General features: G+C 40.2%; 1 long non-coding RNA gene across 3 annotated transcripts in view; it reads right to left on the reverse strand.

The window, feature by feature from the left end:
- Window positions 1-18,773, reverse strand: part of LOC123363908 — a 43,930-nt gene that overhangs the window by 21,790 nt on the left and 3,367 nt on the right. The window contains exon 2 of one of the 3 annotated variants that reach the window (XR_006576940.1): window positions 1,371-1,419. The exons of the other annotated variants lie outside the window; for them this stretch is intronic. This is a non-coding gene — a long non-coding RNA (uncharacterized LOC123363908). The remainder of the gene's footprint in view (window positions 1-1,370; window positions 1,420-18,773) is intronic. 3 annotated transcript variants of the gene reach the window in all.

Raw genomic sequence — 18,773 nt, forward strand, 5'->3', positions numbered from 1 at the left:
CAGTTACACTAGTTTAAACCTGCAAGTGAGTTATGCCAAAGTTAAGTTCACCAATCAGTGGAAATGTTCCCAAATTCTGCCTATAGTGGCAACAGAATCTCTTACAGCACCAGGGTTCTACATAACACCAATGACCAAAACAACAGGTGTGACCATAGTACCATTCATGAATTTCTTGAATCATGTTGGCTCCTTTGTTGGTGACAAAGAAGTCTATCCTAAAATGCTAGTCATGTTCCCAGATTTTCTGCTCTGTCTGCTATGTTTGGGAATATATGGGTCTTCAGTATAAAAGGCCTGGTTTAAGTAATGTTCATGAACGTACTCTGGAGATGGCACTGGCCAAAGAAGTAGCAGAGACATAGGAGGATAGGGAGGAGATAACACATGAGTTGGGAACAGAAGCAGCAGGAGTGGAAAACAACTCAAATGAGTTGCTGAATGTGAACAGGCACCCATGGAATTCATGCAGGTCAGATACTACTTGTACAATGAATTATACCCCCATCAGCTTTCGCGAGAAATTCGAGAACACCCTTTAAATCCCTCTGTTAAATAGAGTTTGGGTACAAAAGAGCAATCTGTTGTCTAAAAGCTGTGTCTTATGCTACTGGGAAAAACTGCAGTTCTAGTGCTACCATCTCCCCCAAATAGCTGTGTGAGAGGAACTACACTTGGTATGAAAGGATTGCATGTTGGAACTATGAATACCAGTCATTAGTACGGCTACCTCCAGTTAGGCTTTGCTTTTTCGTATTTTGAAAGTGAGCCTGACATAGAGAAGAGAGGATTTAAAGGCAGAAGTCTGAGGACTAGCATTAAAAGCAGTGGGAAAGTACGACGTCATAGAGGAGTGGAGTGGGGAGTGGAGGTGGGTCCAGTGGCTTGTCACTCCCACTGCATCATCACACAGGTATGTTGATTCAAAACACATACTGGGACTGACCACAGTGGGTGAGGTCAAAAGGGGCTCATACAACACAAGCAGTTTTGTTGGCTGAAAGGGGGCATACTTGCAACATACTAATGGGGTGTTTGTGAAAGAGCTCCTTGTCAGGTTTTGTGGGTTTCTTCCTGGACTAATAATGTTATAACCTTGAGTTAATGACCTTCTCAATCAGCTTGACCAGGCTTGACATTAGGCTTAACTAAGAGCTATTGGCAGATCCCACTGTCCCCTGATTCCTATGCTAAAATAGCCTTCTCAATCCATATAGGCATTTTTTTGATCTGTTAATATGCCCTTTAGTTTGTCTGGTGTCCCGACCACCTTTCAAAGACTGATGGACCAGATGAGGCAGCCACATCAACCCTACGCGGCAGCCTACCTGGATGATGTGGTAATCTATGGTCAGGATTGGCCAACTCACCTCAGTGATGTAGCCGCAGTCCTTCAGGCCCCATAAGACACCAATTTAACTGCAAATTCAAAGAAATGTACATCAGGGAAGCAGGAGACTGGGTATCTGGTGGGGAATGGTAAAGTGCAACGCTTGCTCAGTAAAGTGGAAGCCCTAGCCAGCACACTCATTGAGAACACAAAAAAAGCAAGTTTGGGTATTTCTTGGGCTCGCAGGGTATTATAAGTGAATTGTGCCCGAGTTTGCCTCTCTAGTGGCTCTCCTTACCAATCTCATTAAGAAAACAGACCAGTGACAAGTAACTTGGTCTCCCCATAGCCCCAGTTTTTCACAAGAATTTATTTTATATGCAGACACCTGGGAGTGATGCTGTCACAGATGTTCCATGGTCAGACTGCAGACTGTCTGTCCAGGAGACATGAGGATGGTGAGCCACAGAGTAAGTGACCTGACAGGCCCACTCGAGGGTGGAGTGTGTGTGTGGGAGGCAAATACGTGAGGGAGCAAAGGGAGTAAGAGAGAATGAGCGAGCTGCCTGCAGGACACTTGAAGCTTGGAGCAGGCTGGCTAACCAGAGACACCTGGCATGGGAAGGGAACTGCAAGCAGCTGGTTCTTTATTAGAGAACTGAAGCAGTTGTTTGGGGGAGCTGATTCTGGGACGTCTATGGGGCAGTCGGCTCAGAATAGCTGCAAGTTAAACCCAGGCTTGGAACAGTCAGAGCCGTGCCTTGGAAAGTCAGAGCCGTGCCTTGGAAAGTCAGAGCCGTGCCTTGGAACAGATTTTTGTTTAGAATTTATTGTCTGAGTAAACTGCGATGCACTATAAGGATGGTGATTGGATGTGTGTGGAGTCTCTGTAAAGAAAAGGGCCTGGATGTGGGAGAATAGGGGGCAGGGCTGGGCAGAGACAGAGACCACAAGGGGCCACCAACTCCTCTGCATGTTGATAAATTATAAAATGCCAGAATTAAGGTTGCCTGGGCAATTTTAATTTGGCCCTTGAGAGTATGCATTATGATACAGCCTTACTTACACGATCACATCTTATTTTTCCACAGTTGCCAGCAGAGGGAACATTTAGAGCACAGTACCCTGCACTACAGCAGACAGGAGCAGCAATTGCAGGGAAAGTCCTGCCCTGCTCCTGGAGCCCCAGGCTAGAACATGTTAAGTGCAGACAGACTCTTCAGAGAATTTGTCTGCCAAACTCTAATATGTCTCTTCTGAGCATGTGCAAACTTTTCTAAAGGCTTATAACTTAGCCAAATTTGGGTGTTTTTCACAAGAATAGCAAAAGGCACATCCCGGTCACTAAGGCAACCCCACTGTCAAATTTCAAATCCATGCTCCAAAGCATGAGCGTGCTAGAACTTCTCAATAAAGGTTGTACAAAGGTTTTAAACATGGGCAAAATACTGTATTTTCCCTTCTAATCTCATTCTTGGAAATAGCTGAAATATTTTTGCTTCAACTTTCTAAAAGCTTTCAGCCTGAGGCAGATACCCAGCATGAAAAATTTCAGCCTGAATGGTTAGAGTTTGGCTAATTTATAAACAACTGAAAACAAGGCCTTATAATGGGAAATAGCCGATCTTAGCTCTAGTCTAAGCAATGCTAGCAGCTTTGCTTATATTTTTGTTTGTTGTATTAACTGACAACCATTTTTAAAATTATTACATGAAGAACGAGCATATATAAAAAGACTACCCTGGCTTAACCAAGAGATCTTCAATCATCTGAAACTCAAAAAAGAATCCTACAAAAAATCGAATCTATGTCAAATTACAAAGGATGAATATAAACAAATAACACAAATATAGAGGGACAAAATTAGAAAGGCCAAAGCTCAAAACGAGATTAAGCTAGTTAGAGACATAAAGGGTAACAAGAAAACATTCTACAAATACATTAGAAGCAAGAGGAAGTCCAAGGACAGGGTAGACCCGTTACTCAGTGGGGATGAAGGGAACAATAGCAGAAAATGTGGAAATGGCAGAAGTGCTAAATGACTTTTTTGTTTCAGTTTCCTCCAGAAAAGTTTAGTAGCAACTGGACATAGCGAATGCCACAGAAAATGAGGTAGGATCAGAGGCTAAAATAGGGAAAGAACAAGTTAAAAATGACTTAGACAAGTTAGATGTCTTCAAGTCACCAGGGTCTGATTAAATACATCAAGGAGCTGACTGAGGAGATACCTGAGCTATTAGTGATTATCTTCAAAAAGTCATGGAAGATGGATGAGGACTGGAAAAGGGGCAAATATAGTGCCAATCTATAAAAAGGGGAATAAGGACAACCCGGGGAATTACAGACTAGTCAGCTAACTTCAGTACCCAGAAACATAATGGAGCAAATAATTAAGCAATCAATTTGCAGACACCAAGAAGATAATAAGATGATAAGTAATAGTCAGCATGGATTTGTCAAGAACAAATCATATCACACCAACCTAATAGCTTCCTTTGACAGGGTAACATCCTTGTGGATGGGAGGAAGCAGTAGATATACCATATCTTGACTTTAGTAAAGCTTTTGATACTGTCTTGCATTACCTTTTCATAAACAAACAAGGGAAATACAACCTAGATGGAGCTACTATAAGGTGGGTGTATAACTGGTTGGAAAACCATTCTGAGAGAATAGTTTTCAGTGGTTCACAGTCAAGCTGGAAGGGCATATCAAGTGATCCCTGCAGGGATCCATTCTGAGGCTGGTTCTGTTCAATATCTTCATCGATGATTTAGATAATGGCATAGAGAGTACACTTATAAAATTTGTAGATGATACCAAGCTGGAAGGGGTTGCAAGTGCTTTGGAGGATAAGATTAAAATTCAAAATGATCTGGACAAATTGGAGAAATGATCTGAAATTCAATAAGGACAAATGCAAAGTACTCCACTTAGGAAGGAACAATCAGTTGCACACACAAAAAATGGGAAATAATTGCCTAGGAAGGACTAGTGCAGAGAGGGATCTGGGGGTCATAGTGGATCACAAGCTAAATATGAGTCAACAATTGTTTGCTTTTTTTGCAACACTGTTGCAAAAAAATAAAAATAAAGCAAACATGGGACGTATTAGCACAAGTGTTGTAAGCAAGACATAAGAAGTAATTCTTCTGCTCTACTCCACACTGATTAAGCCTCAACTGGAGTATTGTATCCAGTTCTGGGTGCCGAATTTCAGGAAAGATGTGGACAAAGTAGAGAAAGTCCAGATAAAAGCAACAACAATGATTAACGGTCTAGAGAACATGACCTATGAGAAAAGATTGAAAAAACTGGGTTTGTTTAGTCTGGAGAAGAGAAGACTGAGGGGGGCCATAACAGTCTTCAAATACATGAAAGGTTGTTACAAGGAGGAGGGAGAACATTTTTCTCCTTAACCTCTGAGTCTAGGCAAGAAGTTAGGAAGTTAGGACATTAGGAAAAACTTCCTGTCAGGGTGGTTAAGAATTGGAATAAATTGCCCAGGGAAGTTGTGGAATCTCATTAGAAATTTTTAAAAGCAGGTTAGATAAACACCTGTCAGGGATGGTTTAGATCAGGGGTAGGCAAACTTTTTGTCCCGAGACCACATCGGGGAATAGAAATTGTATGGAGGGCCATGAATGCTCACAAAATTGGGGGTTCTGGTGCGGGAGAGGGAGTGGGCTCTGGGGTGGGGCTATGGATGAGGAGTTTGGGGTGTAGGAGGGTGCTCTGGGCTGGGACTGAGGGGTTTGGAGGGCGGGAGGGGGGATCAGAGCTGGGGCAGGTATGCAGGAAGGGGTTCGGGTTCTAGCTCTGGCTGGGGGTGTGGGCGCTGGGGTGGAGCTGGGGATGACAGGTTGGGGTGCAGGAGGGTGCTCTGGGCTTGGATCGAGGGATCTGGAGGGTGGGAGGGGGTTGGGGTGTGGGGAGAAGCTAAGGGGTGTGGCCCCCGACGCAGCACCCCGGCTGGAGCACCGGAGCAGGGCCAAGCCATATGGTGCAGCCCCGACCAGCACCCTGGCCGGAGTGGGGCCAAGCTGCTTGGTGTGGCTCAGGGGCCAGCTTAAAACTGCTTGCGGGCCCGATCCAGCCCGCAGGCCATAGTGTGCCCACCCCTGGTCTAGATAATACTTAGTCCTGCCATGAGTGCAGGGGACTGGACTAGATGACCTCTCGAGGTCCCTTCCAGTCCTACAATTCTATGATTCTATCATATTTTAAGATATAATTATGCAGAAGGTGACTGAAGTGTGCATATTTGAGATTTTGACCTTTACTTTGTTTTTCTGATTGTTTGATTTCTCAACAGTAATGTTTCATTCATGCATTAGTTTTACAAAAAAAAAAAAAGCATAATTTTTATAAATGCTAACGGAGCTTCTTAACACCATAGACTAAAATTTTTTGGTTGAATGCTAATACCCTTGACTGAAGCCACTGAAACCCACCTGCCCTTGATTGTGGACTGGAATCCCCAGCCTCCCTTGACACAGTTCTTCTGAGTACCCAGTCAAATATATTACATAATATTTTTCACCTTGTGTACTGAAAGACCAGAGCTTAGCATTTCAAACCCATTTAACACTTATACCACTTAACTACTTGGCACTAGCTAAACTGCTACCTATTAAGATGAATTGATGCTAATATTGTACTGATTAAGCAGCTTTCTTATTTAATTCTCATTAGGCTAAATCAGTTTCCAGGGAGACAATCCCGATTCAGCAAGTCTCAATTAAGTAGAATAAATTCTTACACTAGTGTAGTATCTTTCTGAATCACCTTATAAATTGTGAGCAAGGGGACAGGAAATTCCATGACTTCCTACCCATACCCTCTTTTAAATCAAGATTGTGGGAGGGGCCTGTCTCTACCATCTATGGAATATAAATGAGGTGCAGAACCCTAAACTCAGGGATCAACTGAGATCTTGGAATACTTTTCAGAGGCAAAGACAATACAAGCAGAAACACTGCACTGGTTCCCATACTTTCCCACCCTCTTGCAGCTGTGCTGCTATGACATGGCCACTGAAGGCCCAGCCAAGTACCAACTACTTATCGCAAGAATAACCAATAAAGATAGCACTGACTGGGTCAGTATTATCTTATGAAGCTATTTAGCATGGCATTCTGGATTCATTGCTGTTTTCTGGAGGCATGATGCCAGTAATAGCAGTAGGCCCATCAACTAAGTCACTATGCATAATTGGGAAGAACTCTGTGCAGTTTGAAAGCTTGTCTCTTTCACCAGTGGAAGATGGTCCAGTAAAAGAGGGTACCTCGCCCACCTAGTCACCCTAATATGCCCAATTAGAGAAGCTTCCCTCTCCCTCCCTTAGGGCAGTATTTTACTGTTACTGCCTTCTGAGTTAATATTTAAAGACCAAATCTTACAGACAAGCTCTCTTCTTTCCCTTAGTAGCGGTCACCTAACTATGTTTTCTTGTTTATATAACATGTAATTGATGTACTCAGTAAGTTTAGCCTGAAAATTTAGCTTTTAACCAGTCTGTGGCACTGTACAGTACTAGCTCTAAACTCCACACTGACAGCTCATCAAAACATGCCCATGCCCAGTTTTCTGCTTGGATATCATCATTCTGTGACCATGAAAGCATTAAACTGGATATTGTGCTGGTAGGTCAGTATCACTACAACTTGCCTAAACAAAAATAAAATAGCATTTCATGCTTATTGATCTTGATTTTTTTTTTTGGCCATTTTTATGCTTCATTGACTATAATCACAGTAAGGTTAAGTCTTGTAAAAGGAACTGAAATTTCTCCTCTGAGTAGTTTAGACATTTCACATTTCAGCTGCTCCCACAAACATTTTTATTTTTTTTCCAAATGCAGTCCTTTCCAAGGACTTAAAAAAAAAGGTTGATCTTTAAGTAATACATGTGATATTAGTTTTTCCGTTTTAAAATAATCACATTATTGCAGACATTTTAATAGCTGTAGAGGTTGCTATGTATTAACATGATTCATGGTCCTTGACAGCAGTGTCTCTGAAAATCCCACAGGAATGCAAAATACAAAACTCCACACACGTTCAAATTTTACTGCCTGCAGCTAAAAGAGGGGGAAAAAACTTAAAACTGTTGAAACCCTTCAACTTTAAAAGCATTAATAGATGGTCCTGGGGGATTAAATCTAAATCTTAATGTGTAAAAATCAAGTTAATAACCACAGAGATTAATATGGTTGCATTTGATTATTGTGATAATGCAAACAATTAGTACTGCTAAAGTGAGATATATTAGCCTCCTACTTGCCCCACACATCTGCAAAGCATTGGAAATAAATGGAAATAAAACATTTTGCTCTGAGAGGGGTTTTTTTTGCCTTTGTCTTACTTTCTCTGTCGCTGACTCATTTTTTAAATTATAATTTTCAATATTTATTTTTAAGCTCTTCTTTTATAAGATACGTATAAAATCAGCTGCCATAATCAGATTTCATCAATTCTGTATTGTCAGCAAACTATTTATGCGTTGCTTACCAGTATCAATAATTAGACAAATTTTCATGATAAATAGTGTTAGATTTTTTTTTTAAAAGATAGGAAAACCATGTGCGTGTATCAGCTTGACAAAAATATGGGCTTCCTCCTACTCCAGTTTAATTCAATGGGTTTAATTCCAGACTTCAATGGGAGCAGAATCAGGCATCTAATCTAATCTATGTTTTAGACGGAATTGGAACTGCCACCTATACTTCAGGTTGCCTGACATTTCCCATTATAAAACCCTGTTCTCAGTTGCTTATAACTTGGCCAAATTTTAACTGTTTGAGCTGAAATTTCACATGCCCAGTGTTTGTTTCAGGTTGATTTTTTTTTCTGGCAAAAGTGGTTTATCTATTTACAAGCTCTAAATCAAAGGAAATGTTATTTTGCTCCCATTAAAAGTATTCTTGCAACCATTTAATTGAGAGCAAGGACACGGAGAACAGTAGCAGAGTGAGGGCAAAAGACTAAACTTGGATGAAGAGACCAGAGGAGGGAGACTGGACTGAGTGGGGGAGACCTGGAGGCTGACATGAGGACTGGCTGGGCAAGAAAACTGGGACTGGGATAAAGGACCCTGGGTTGGGCAAGGACTAGCTGGGCAAGGAATTAGGAGGAGGGACTGGGGTTCTGAGCCTGGGGGTGAGGATTGGGAGATGGGGTTGTGAAAGACTGCAAGTTGGATGGGAAGCCCAGAGCAAGCAACTAGAACTAGCTAGAGGAGGAGACTGGGACAGGGATTTTTGATCCAGGGAGCTGGAGAAAGATTGGGATGAGGAGCTGGGGCTCAGGGGAGATAGGAGTGGCATGGGGACAGGCTGAAGCAGATAGGGCAGAAGGCTCAGGCTTGTGGGAAACAGGTGCAGAAAGACCTCTGTGATCATTAAGAATACTCCTTTCCAGAACCAAGATTCTGGAATCTCCCTATTCCTCTTTTGACAGCCAATGTGTGAAGGCTGTCGGCAAAGTGTATGTCTCATCCCTCCTAAAGTATTTATTTACTTAGAGGATGACATCTTTCTGCTGTTATCAGTTACTCAGTTAGCTGAAGTAGCAGAGGTCTGTGTTGTGGATCTACAGGTTACAGCTGATGAGCCAGGTGGTTGGCAATATGATGTCACATGGTAGAATTTCTGTTGCTTCACTTTGCTTTTTTAGGAAATTATACACAAAACAATGTTGAAAGAGTGTTAAAGTTGCAAAGTCAAGCACTCAAAAGTTAGGAAATGCCAGAATTAAGGTTGCTTGTGCAACTAATTCAGCCCACTTTTGTGTATGCACTATGATACAATCTGTAATTATATGATCACATACTATTTTTTACACAGGACTCTAACCTCATTTAGTACACAGGATGGGCCTTCTCTGGGGATGAATCAGAGTTGTGGAGGCATTGTTTATAGGACTCTTGCTTGATTGTTGCAGAAGTTGGAAGGTGTGTAATGAATGAGGCAGGGAAATGCAGGAAGAGAAAGGAGGGTCTCATGATAAAGGCGGTTGAATGTTGCTCTGGAGAACTGGAATTTATCCCTGCCTCTGCTATAGAATTCCAGTGTGGTTTTGAGCCAGTCACTTAACCCAAGCTTTTCACAGGTGGTCACTAATTATGCATTCCTTATTTTCTGGGTGCCCAACTTAAGACCCATGTGTCGGATTTGCAGGAGTGCTGAGCAAACAACTGCAACTGAAGTCAGTGAGACCTGTGCTTTAATATATAAAACTCTATAAAATGTGAAGTACTCTGAAAAATCAGGTGCTAATGGATACTTTTGACTTTAATCTCTATGTGCCTCAGTTCCCCATCTGTAAAATAGGGACAATGCCATCACCTCACCTAGCAGGGGCATTGTGAAAATACAGAGAGTACCACAGAAAATGGTGCCTTCAGAGCAGGGTTTGAATAGTGTGCAGTAAATAAGGCCTGGGGCCAGAAATACAATGGGGATAAAATGAAATGTGGTATAGCAGCTCATCTGGAAGGCACTGTCCATTCTGTGTACTGAATGAGGTGGGGCCCTCTGGAAAATACAGTACTGACCATGTAATTAAAGATTGTGCATATTCATTATGATATAAGTGGGATGAATTAAGGTCTCACGGTAATCTTAATGTTGACATTTCCTAACTTTTGAGTACTTGACTCTGAATCTTAATAATTTTCTTCTGTTTTTTGTGTATGATATTTATTTATATGACCCCATCACTGTGGTATCTGTGTGCCTCTTGAATAATCAAAATAAAAATGTGCTAGATCATATCCCCCAAATCCACATATGGAGGGGATCCTCCATACAGGGAGCATAGAGCGCTATCCAGAGGAGGGCTCAAGAACTTCTGGAGGCCCTACAGAAGACTATCTGTGTCATTCAGGGTACACAAAAGTGTGTGGCTGTAGCTGGGATCACCTGGGAGGGAAAGTGATTAGGCCAGGGACAGAGCAAGGGAGAACACACCTTTCCAGCCCCATAGAAATTACTCAGAAAAATATTAATACAGACCTAGGCTTTTCCATGGAACCTTGCCCTAGGGAACAGTGGAGCTGAGCTCCTTAGGGAGAGGGGTCATGTCATTCTGTGGATCTGCCTGGTTTCGGGGCAGGTCCCAGGGCCTTTCCTGCTGTGAGCCAAACCCGATTCTCCTCTTCCCCCTGCCATGGTGGCAGAGAATCTCAGGAAGGGAATCCTCACTGAGAGTCCCTCATAAAATTTCACCTTCCACAGTTTGTCTCTTGGAAGGGGACAAGTCTGTACGAAAAACTAACTTGATGTGTTTGTAGGTGTTTTTTGTGTGTGTGGATGCATGTTGTATGCACATGTGCAATAACTGGATTTTACAGGTGATGCCTTGATACTTTGGGCTGATGCAGTTGCATATTTTTAGACATACCTGCTAATTTCTGAAGGCTAGAAATCTGTGCAGAAACATAGAGATATCTTTAACTCAACTGAAATACTTTGGATTTGGAGAGCTCTTTTGAGGGACAGATTGGAAAAAACAGTAAACGTAAATGTGGCAACTGTGCATTTCTGTTATAGAGCATTTTACATGTGGGAGAATGCTTCATTGTCTTGCAAAAGTGAGAACTTTGGGATTGAAACTGATGACAGTAATTAAGATGATTTAAAAGAAAAAGCCCAGCTGCAGAAATGAATAAAAAAGAAAGGTTTTGCCAACATTTTCCTCAATGATGGTAGAGATGTATATTAAAGAATGGAGGTTGACAGAAAAGAAACACAACCCTGAGAAAAAGAGGCAGGAAAGCAGGCATTAAACTTGTGAAACTTCAGCATTTCAGAAGACCTGTGGGCAGAGTACAGAGGAAGGCATGGAAAACTTAAGCATGAAAGATTTTTAACAGCTGGGCACTTTTTTTAGTTTTTTGATTATTGCATACACTATATCATTGGAGAAAAGAGAAAATTAAATTAAGATATAAAAAATAAAGGGACAAGAGTTATAAATTTAAAGAAAGAAGATGAGAGAAATAATATGTTAGCAATTTATTTGGGCTCCCTTTCCAGCTATGTTCTCCACTATATCCTATTAAAATCTTGCATTGTGCTTCTCACTTGAGCTCTCTCCTGCAGCGTTTGCTGGCTACCCCATTTTTTGAGCAAATTTTGTGTAGATTTGGGGGAGCTCTCTAAGCAATCATAACAACAATGGAATATTTATTCACTATTTCTTACCAAAGCATCATAGACACAGTACCTTTGGATGAGGGAGGAAGAGGAGAACTGATGTCCGTGGCTCCAGTTCCCTGAGTCTGACAGCCTCTTGACAGTTACTAATATTAGCACATTTAATGTGTTTAATCTAATTGTAAGGTTTGTGTGATGTGTTTTTGATTTCCTGCTTCAGAAATACATTTTGGCTAGAAAACAAGTGAGGCATACAATTCTTTTTTTGCCATACAAATATCAGGAAATTATTACCTGTCTACCCAATTTACATTATATAATCGGTTACTTACATCCAGTTGGAGATTCTTGTTTATTGGTTATTCAATCATTGTGTGAACATGGGTAAACAAATGTAATTACTTTTGAGGAATGTGAGGTCAGCAGGATCCAGTCCTCACCTAGCCTTTGTGAATAGTGTTTGTTTCCACAAATTGCACTTTGTTTTTCTGTCTCTTAACCACTTCAGTTTATCTTTATTCTCTGAGGTTCATGTGATTGCTTCGTTGTCTTCTAAAATCTTAAAAGTTCTTGCCTGCATTTTTAAATTAGTTACTAAAAGAATGTATAGAACCAGAAGTAAAATTTAACCAAGACACCTTTCTCTACAAATTCAGCAAATTAATTGTGTTAACTCTATCCATGTAGCGCTCGAAATAAGAAGACCCCAGAACAAGACAATCTGTTGCTCCACCTATAGTCAGTAGTTATTCAATTTGATACTTTTAATAGATGTCCTAATTTTCTCATGTTTTATACTTCTGCATCTTGAGTGCTTTTGAGTTTTCAAAGTCTTATTTTCATCTCTGAGTTCTCTTACTTTGCATTTTTTATTATTTTTGATGAACAAAGTGACAAAACGATTTTGTGACCAATGTGAGAGTACTTTTTAATAAAAGAGCTTAAAATTAAGACCCTGACCCTGCAACAGATGCAGGCAGGTGAATGATGTCAGGGCTCAGCACAGGTGCATATACTCACCTGCCTGTATCTCATTGCAGGATTGGGACCTAAATGAAACAAAGTGTGAACTCAAATCTACATTTGTTGTTTATTTTGTTGGGAGTGTGGAAGGAAGAGATGATACTTTTTATAAAACTGCGAGTGATTATTTGTGGTATTGTGTGATATGAATTAACTGGGGCCTATTTCTTTAATTGTTTAATTTATCTGGATCTTGATTCTGCAAACCATTACTCACAGGAGTAACCCCATGGAAGCCAATAAGACTACTCATGTAAATAAGGTAGAATGATGCAAGTAAAGGTTAGTAGGATCAGGCTACTGAATATGTTTTCCGGATTCCTAATTAAAGCTTGTATTTTATACATTAGGGCCCACCCCTCCTCCGATTGAAGGAATGTCAACGATCCCATTGATCTCAGTGAGAGCAGGTATTATAAAATAAGATTTATAAATATATTTTTGTACATTCCTTAGTAATCCAAAAATATGTTACATTGAAATATACTGTTGGCTCAAGCATCGGGACAAAGTAACAAGGGTTACAAAAATCCAGTACAATTGTTATTACTTTTTTAAAATGTAAAGGAAAGGCAGTTATGGAGAAGATGTGTCCCTAACAAACTTTATACCTATAAGCTAACAATTCTAAATTTTAAAACAAAGGGAATTTAAATTAATTATACCATTTTTTACAACTCCCCAGTATATTGCCATTATGGATATACTTCACAGCTCAACTAAAAGATCATATTGCTTTAAAACAGGGATACTAAAATCAAGCATGCCTGAAGGAGAATTTGTGAACACAATTATGTCTGCCATACAGTTGCCAGGTCAATGGGTGGTGTATGATGCACCCATCTTTCTAGGAGCAGTAGTATTTCCTGCTGTTTTTTCAGTTAATGATTCCAAAGAATGACTTTTCCCTTAGGAAAAATTTAATCTTCTGACCTTTTTCTCTATCTGTCCATTCCTTTTAAGTCACAGGCCCCCTTCATTTAGCTTACATCAAGCTGTTTTATTTTCTTCAAAAACATGGTTGAAGTGATTGCTTTTGCTTTCATTTAACCCTTGAACTGGATGCATTTCAAAACTAAAGCACTTGCACAAAATATGGGCTCGCTGGCAAGCACTTCTTTCAAATCTCTATATTTGTCTTAAATGTGACTGCCAATCCTCAAAATCACTTTGACAACTGACTAACTTCAAAATGCAAGCCTTTAATGTAGTCTTGCAATCATCTTAGAGATTTGCTTTAGAAAAAATGACAGGAGTAAAGCAGCTATTGGATTTTTTGAATCCCATCAAAAAGCTATTGGTACTAAAGTGATACAAAAGGAAATTCTATTTAAAAAATGTTAACAATGACCATCATGCCCTCTTCAGATTAACTTTAAATTTGAGATCATGAAGAAATATCAGTGTTTCACAGTTAAACTGTCGAAGCTTTTGGCTTTGTTTGAGCTATGCAGACATTAGTGGATCAAATTTAGTGTCAGAATATAATAAAATAAGATTATAATTACTTTATTATTCTCAAGAGTGTTGACATTCGGGCACAAGGAGTTCTTGAGAGTAAGTGAAAACAGAAACTGCCTTGTGCTCGAAGCTGTCAGCTAACTTCCTTATACTCTGCAGCAGACATTGGTTTTGTCTGTACTGTATTACACTGCATTATTGCCAACATAATGATACATGAATATTCCTCCATTTTCAGAACTATAATTAATGCTTGATTTTGACATTATGACAAACTAGTGCAGCTCCACAACAGAAACATCCAAATCTAGGAACAAAGGAATTGCCATACTGGAAAAGACCAATGGTCCATCTAGTCTAGTGTCTTTCTGTCTCTGATAGTGGCCAATGCCTGAGGCTTCAAAGGAAGGCATAAACCCCCCATAATGCACCTAATTGCAATACTATACCACAGAGGGAAATTTCTTTGCAACCCCAGCTGGTGATCAGCTTATGCCCTGAAGTATGAGGATTGATAGCCCTTATAATTTGTATTCCAGCTAGTGTAGCTGCAGATGCTATATTTAATCAAATACATGTCTAATAGTTTTGTAAAGCTAAGTAAGGACTAAATACTGCTGTCTCGCAGGAAAAAACACGGGGGAAGAAAAACTGCTGAAAAATTTCCCGAGGAGAACCTCATGGAGTTTGCACTGCATTCTTCCCTCAGGGGAAAGTAGTTTGCATTCTCATGGAAGAAGCTGGCAAATAGACTTCAAACCTTCACTGGCCTTAGAGTTGCCAGGGGTATCCCGCTTCAACCTTGACCATTGGCTCCTCTTGCCTCTTTTTATGCCCTAACCCATTACTTCTGAGAGTGGAGTTTAGAAGGCAGAGTGGAAGTTAATGATACCTATAGCAGCAATTACCTCCTACTTGGATTTTTGCCTGAAAATCCACCAGGTTTTGATGAAACAACATTGCATAGAATAGTTGTTCCTCAGCTTTCCCTCTCTCAACCTGATATGTTCCCCTCACCAAACCTGGACACCCCGCAGCCATGCAATGATTGTGTGAAGGAACATCTGTAGATTTTAGTGGAACTGGGGGAACATGCCAAAGAGCAGATCTTCCTCCTTTTGTTGGCTTTATGGCCTTTCTACCTCTATTTTATTTTATTTTATTTACTCCCCTTCTTGCACAGAAGATCAGCAATTGTTGCCCCAGAGTTTTCTGCCTCAGTAATATCCTGCAGCAGTTAATTCCACAGGTTCACTATACATTATCATGAAAAAAAGTATTGCCTTATATCCACTTAAGTGTGTTTCCCTGCTTTTGTGTATGTATGTAATGGAACAGGATAGGTAGGAGCACCAGAGTAACTTTTTCTGTTCTATCCATAATCTTATAGACCTCTAACACACGTCCTCCTCTTCTTTCTAAAGCCATGTCTACACTATAAGGGCTTGACTACTCTTGAGAGTTGCAGCGCTGGGAGTTACAGCGCTGCTCGTACAGCTGTCTAGGGAAAGCGCTGGTGTGTGGCCACACTCACAGCTACCAGCGCTGCAGTGTGACAGCATTTGCAGCGCTGTTGGGAGTGATGCATTATGGGCAGCTATCCCAGCGTTCAAGTGGCAGCAATGTGCTTTTCAAAAGAGGGGGGTGGGGTGTAGCGTGACAGGGAGCGGGGGAGAGAGAGTGGATTTTTGGAGCTGACACTGTGTATCAGCTCCCTGCCTTGCAAAATCAGAAAATTTTCCCGACCCCTTACTCTTAACTGCAAACAGCCTGCAGACCAGATAAGCAGCTGCTCCAACGGACTCCCATTCTCCCCCCTGCCCCCACTGTTTCTATCCTCAAGCAAACACTCATCCCCCTGCCTGCCTCATTCACAGGGGTTATCTCATTTGATTGTTCACAGTCAGTTACAGATTGATCACAGCAAACAGGAGCTGTGTTTGTTTTTTAGATAAGCAGCTCCCGGAGCCCCAAGTACACAACAAAACAAAGAGAGGCTGCATAACAAAACAAAGAGAGTAATCAGTTAAAAGCATTCTGGGATATCTCCTAATACCCTGGAGGGCAATAACAGCGCTGGTGTGTGGCCACACCTGACGAGCAGCGCTGCATCACCAGCGCTGCACTAGTTATACCCCAAGCAGACCAGGTGTACAGCCAGCGCTGCAGCCAGGGAGTTGCAGCGCTGGATGTGCCTTGCAGGTGTGGACAGTTACTAAGTTGCAGCGCTGGAAAGCCTCCACCAGCGCTGCAACTCTCAAGTGTAGCCAAGCCCTAAATTATGTCAACTTATGTCGACATACAGCCACCACAGTTATTCAATCACTTGTGTGTGCACACTGGGTTCCTTGGGTAGGTGGTGCGCATCCTCACTAGGAGCGCTTGTATTGATTGCATTGTCAGTGTGTGGCATTGTGGGATGGCTCCTGAAAGTCAGTAACAGTCAACATAAGCAATGCAATGTCTATACTGACACTGCATCGACCTAATTACATCAACCATGACTCTCTGCTGCTCAGGGAGGTGGTGTTACTAAATCGGAAGAGAGAGGCACTTATGTCGGCGAGAGCCAAATTTAAGTGAAGACATTTCCACAGCTAGATTGATGCAAAGCATCTTATGTCAATCTAACCCTGTGGTGTTTTACTCATTTAATTTTATTCTTATATCAATCCCCTTCCCCTGTATCTTTAATCATATTCAGTGCCCTTTTCTGGATGTTTTCTGTTTCTGCTATGTCTTTCCTAAGTTTAAATGATTAAAATTTAACACTGTGTTCCAGATGAAAACGTACCTTCACTTCATATAATGCCATAATATTGTTAATATTATTCTCTTTTCTCCTCTTAATGTATTCTGACATCTCATTTGTTGGTTGTTTTTAGTTTTTTTAAACTACTATGGCACATTGAAAAGAAATGTTCACTGAGTTCTCCAGAATGATGCCTAATTTTTTTTCTTGCACTAATCAACAACCAGTCAGAATAACTGATTGGGGAGTTGAAATTGTTTTTTTTCCAATGTGTACCACTTAGTGCTTGTCTGTGTTTTTGTTGCCCTTTTGTCTTGGTTTGTAAGGTTGGTCTGCAGTTCCTCACAATTCTTCCTAGGTTCAACTAACATAACTATGGGCTCTTCCCATTTAAATCAATGGAATTTTTGTGCACACATCAGAGAGTGGAATTTAGCCATTGTATGAGAAACAAATTTTGCTGCCTTACTACTCAGAACTTTTTTGAGGTTGTTAATAAATAGGCTGGAAAGAACCATTTCAAATATTAATATTGATCACTTGGGCATTTCAGGGTTAACCTCTCTTTCTCTGCTATGAATTGGCATTTATTCTTTTGCATTTCTGATAAAAAAGCATGTGGTATAGTGGTCTGAACACAACACTGGAACCCATGAGCTCCTGAACTAAAATCCTCATTCTGACATGGATTCTCTTTGTGGCTATAAGTCACTTAACCTCAGGCTAAATGAACCTATCTAATAAGGAAGTTAAGATAATTAAATAATGCCTATAAAGTGCTTTGATAATGGAAAGTTCTAGGTATTCTTATTTTTGTTTCCCATCTCTAACCCATTTTTTAACCCATCACAGGATGCTACTTCTTATTCTGTAGTTACCAGGCTTTTCTAAGAATCTCTTGTGCGGAACTTTATCATAGGTTTTCTGAAAGACAACATAAATCATATCCTCCAGTTCTGCTTTATCCACTACTTCATTAACTCTTTCAAATAATTCTAACAGGTTAGAAAAGACATTTATTTTTACAGAAACTTTGCAGGATTTCTCTATTATTTTTGTGCTTTATCATTCTATTTTTATTGATTCTCTCAATATTTTCCTGGTACTAAAATAAGACTCAACAGTCTAAAATTCCCAAGATCATCATTAACACCTTTTTTAAAAGATGGGTACAACCTTGGCCATCTTCCAGTCCTGTGGTACAGTAGCTGTTTTTAATGATAAATTACATATTTTTGTTAGCAACTCAGTTACATTGGTCTTTAGTTCCTTTAGAACTCTCGGATGAATACCATCTGGTCCTACTGATTGATTGCAATTTAATTTCTCGAGTTGTTCCATCACCTTTTTTTGATATTCCCATTTCTGATAATGCCTCACTTTCAATACCTAAAAAGAATAAATGAGGGGTAGGTATTTCATCTTCTTTCGTAAAGAACAGTATGAAGAAATAATTTTGTTGCTTCCTATTCTTTTTTGATTGTCTAATGTAGATAAACAGGAAAACAAAATAGAAAAGCAAGATTTTTTTCTTCTCTGTTTTAAAAGGACTTCAACATTTTCTTTAAAAAATACCACAGATATCTCTGAGATCTTTAAGTGAGACAATATGATAGACTCTGACACCCAAAATTTTAAGTTCCATTGGCATTTTCTATTAATTGTACCTTCTGATTTTCAGCATATGATCAATAGTGGAATGCAGTGGAAGAGCTGCCAACATATTTGGCTTTTAGTGTTGAATGTTCGCTATAGCCATGTAGAAAAATAAAGATGTATTTATACTATATATAGTGCCAGAATTTAGGGGAGGGGGAAATAACTCAGAAGACAAGCTCCTGTAATAGAACATTTAGCTGATAAACAAGCAAACAAAGACAAAACTATTACCATACTGAAATAAAAATAGAGTAAGAAGTAAAACTACGATCATTACTGTCAATTGGTATCATACTTCTCAACTCTATACATCTATCCCTCCCCCCTCACACACATGCTCACATACTTCTCACCATTTTCTGCTGTGTCTTCTGACTAATTTAGACTTT

Source organism: Mauremys mutica, chromosome 2 (assembly GCF_020497125.1).
Source record: "Mauremys mutica isolate MM-2020 ecotype Southern chromosome 2, ASM2049712v1, whole genome shotgun sequence".
Lineage (NCBI taxonomy): Eukaryota > Metazoa > Chordata > Testudines > Geoemydidae > Mauremys > Mauremys mutica.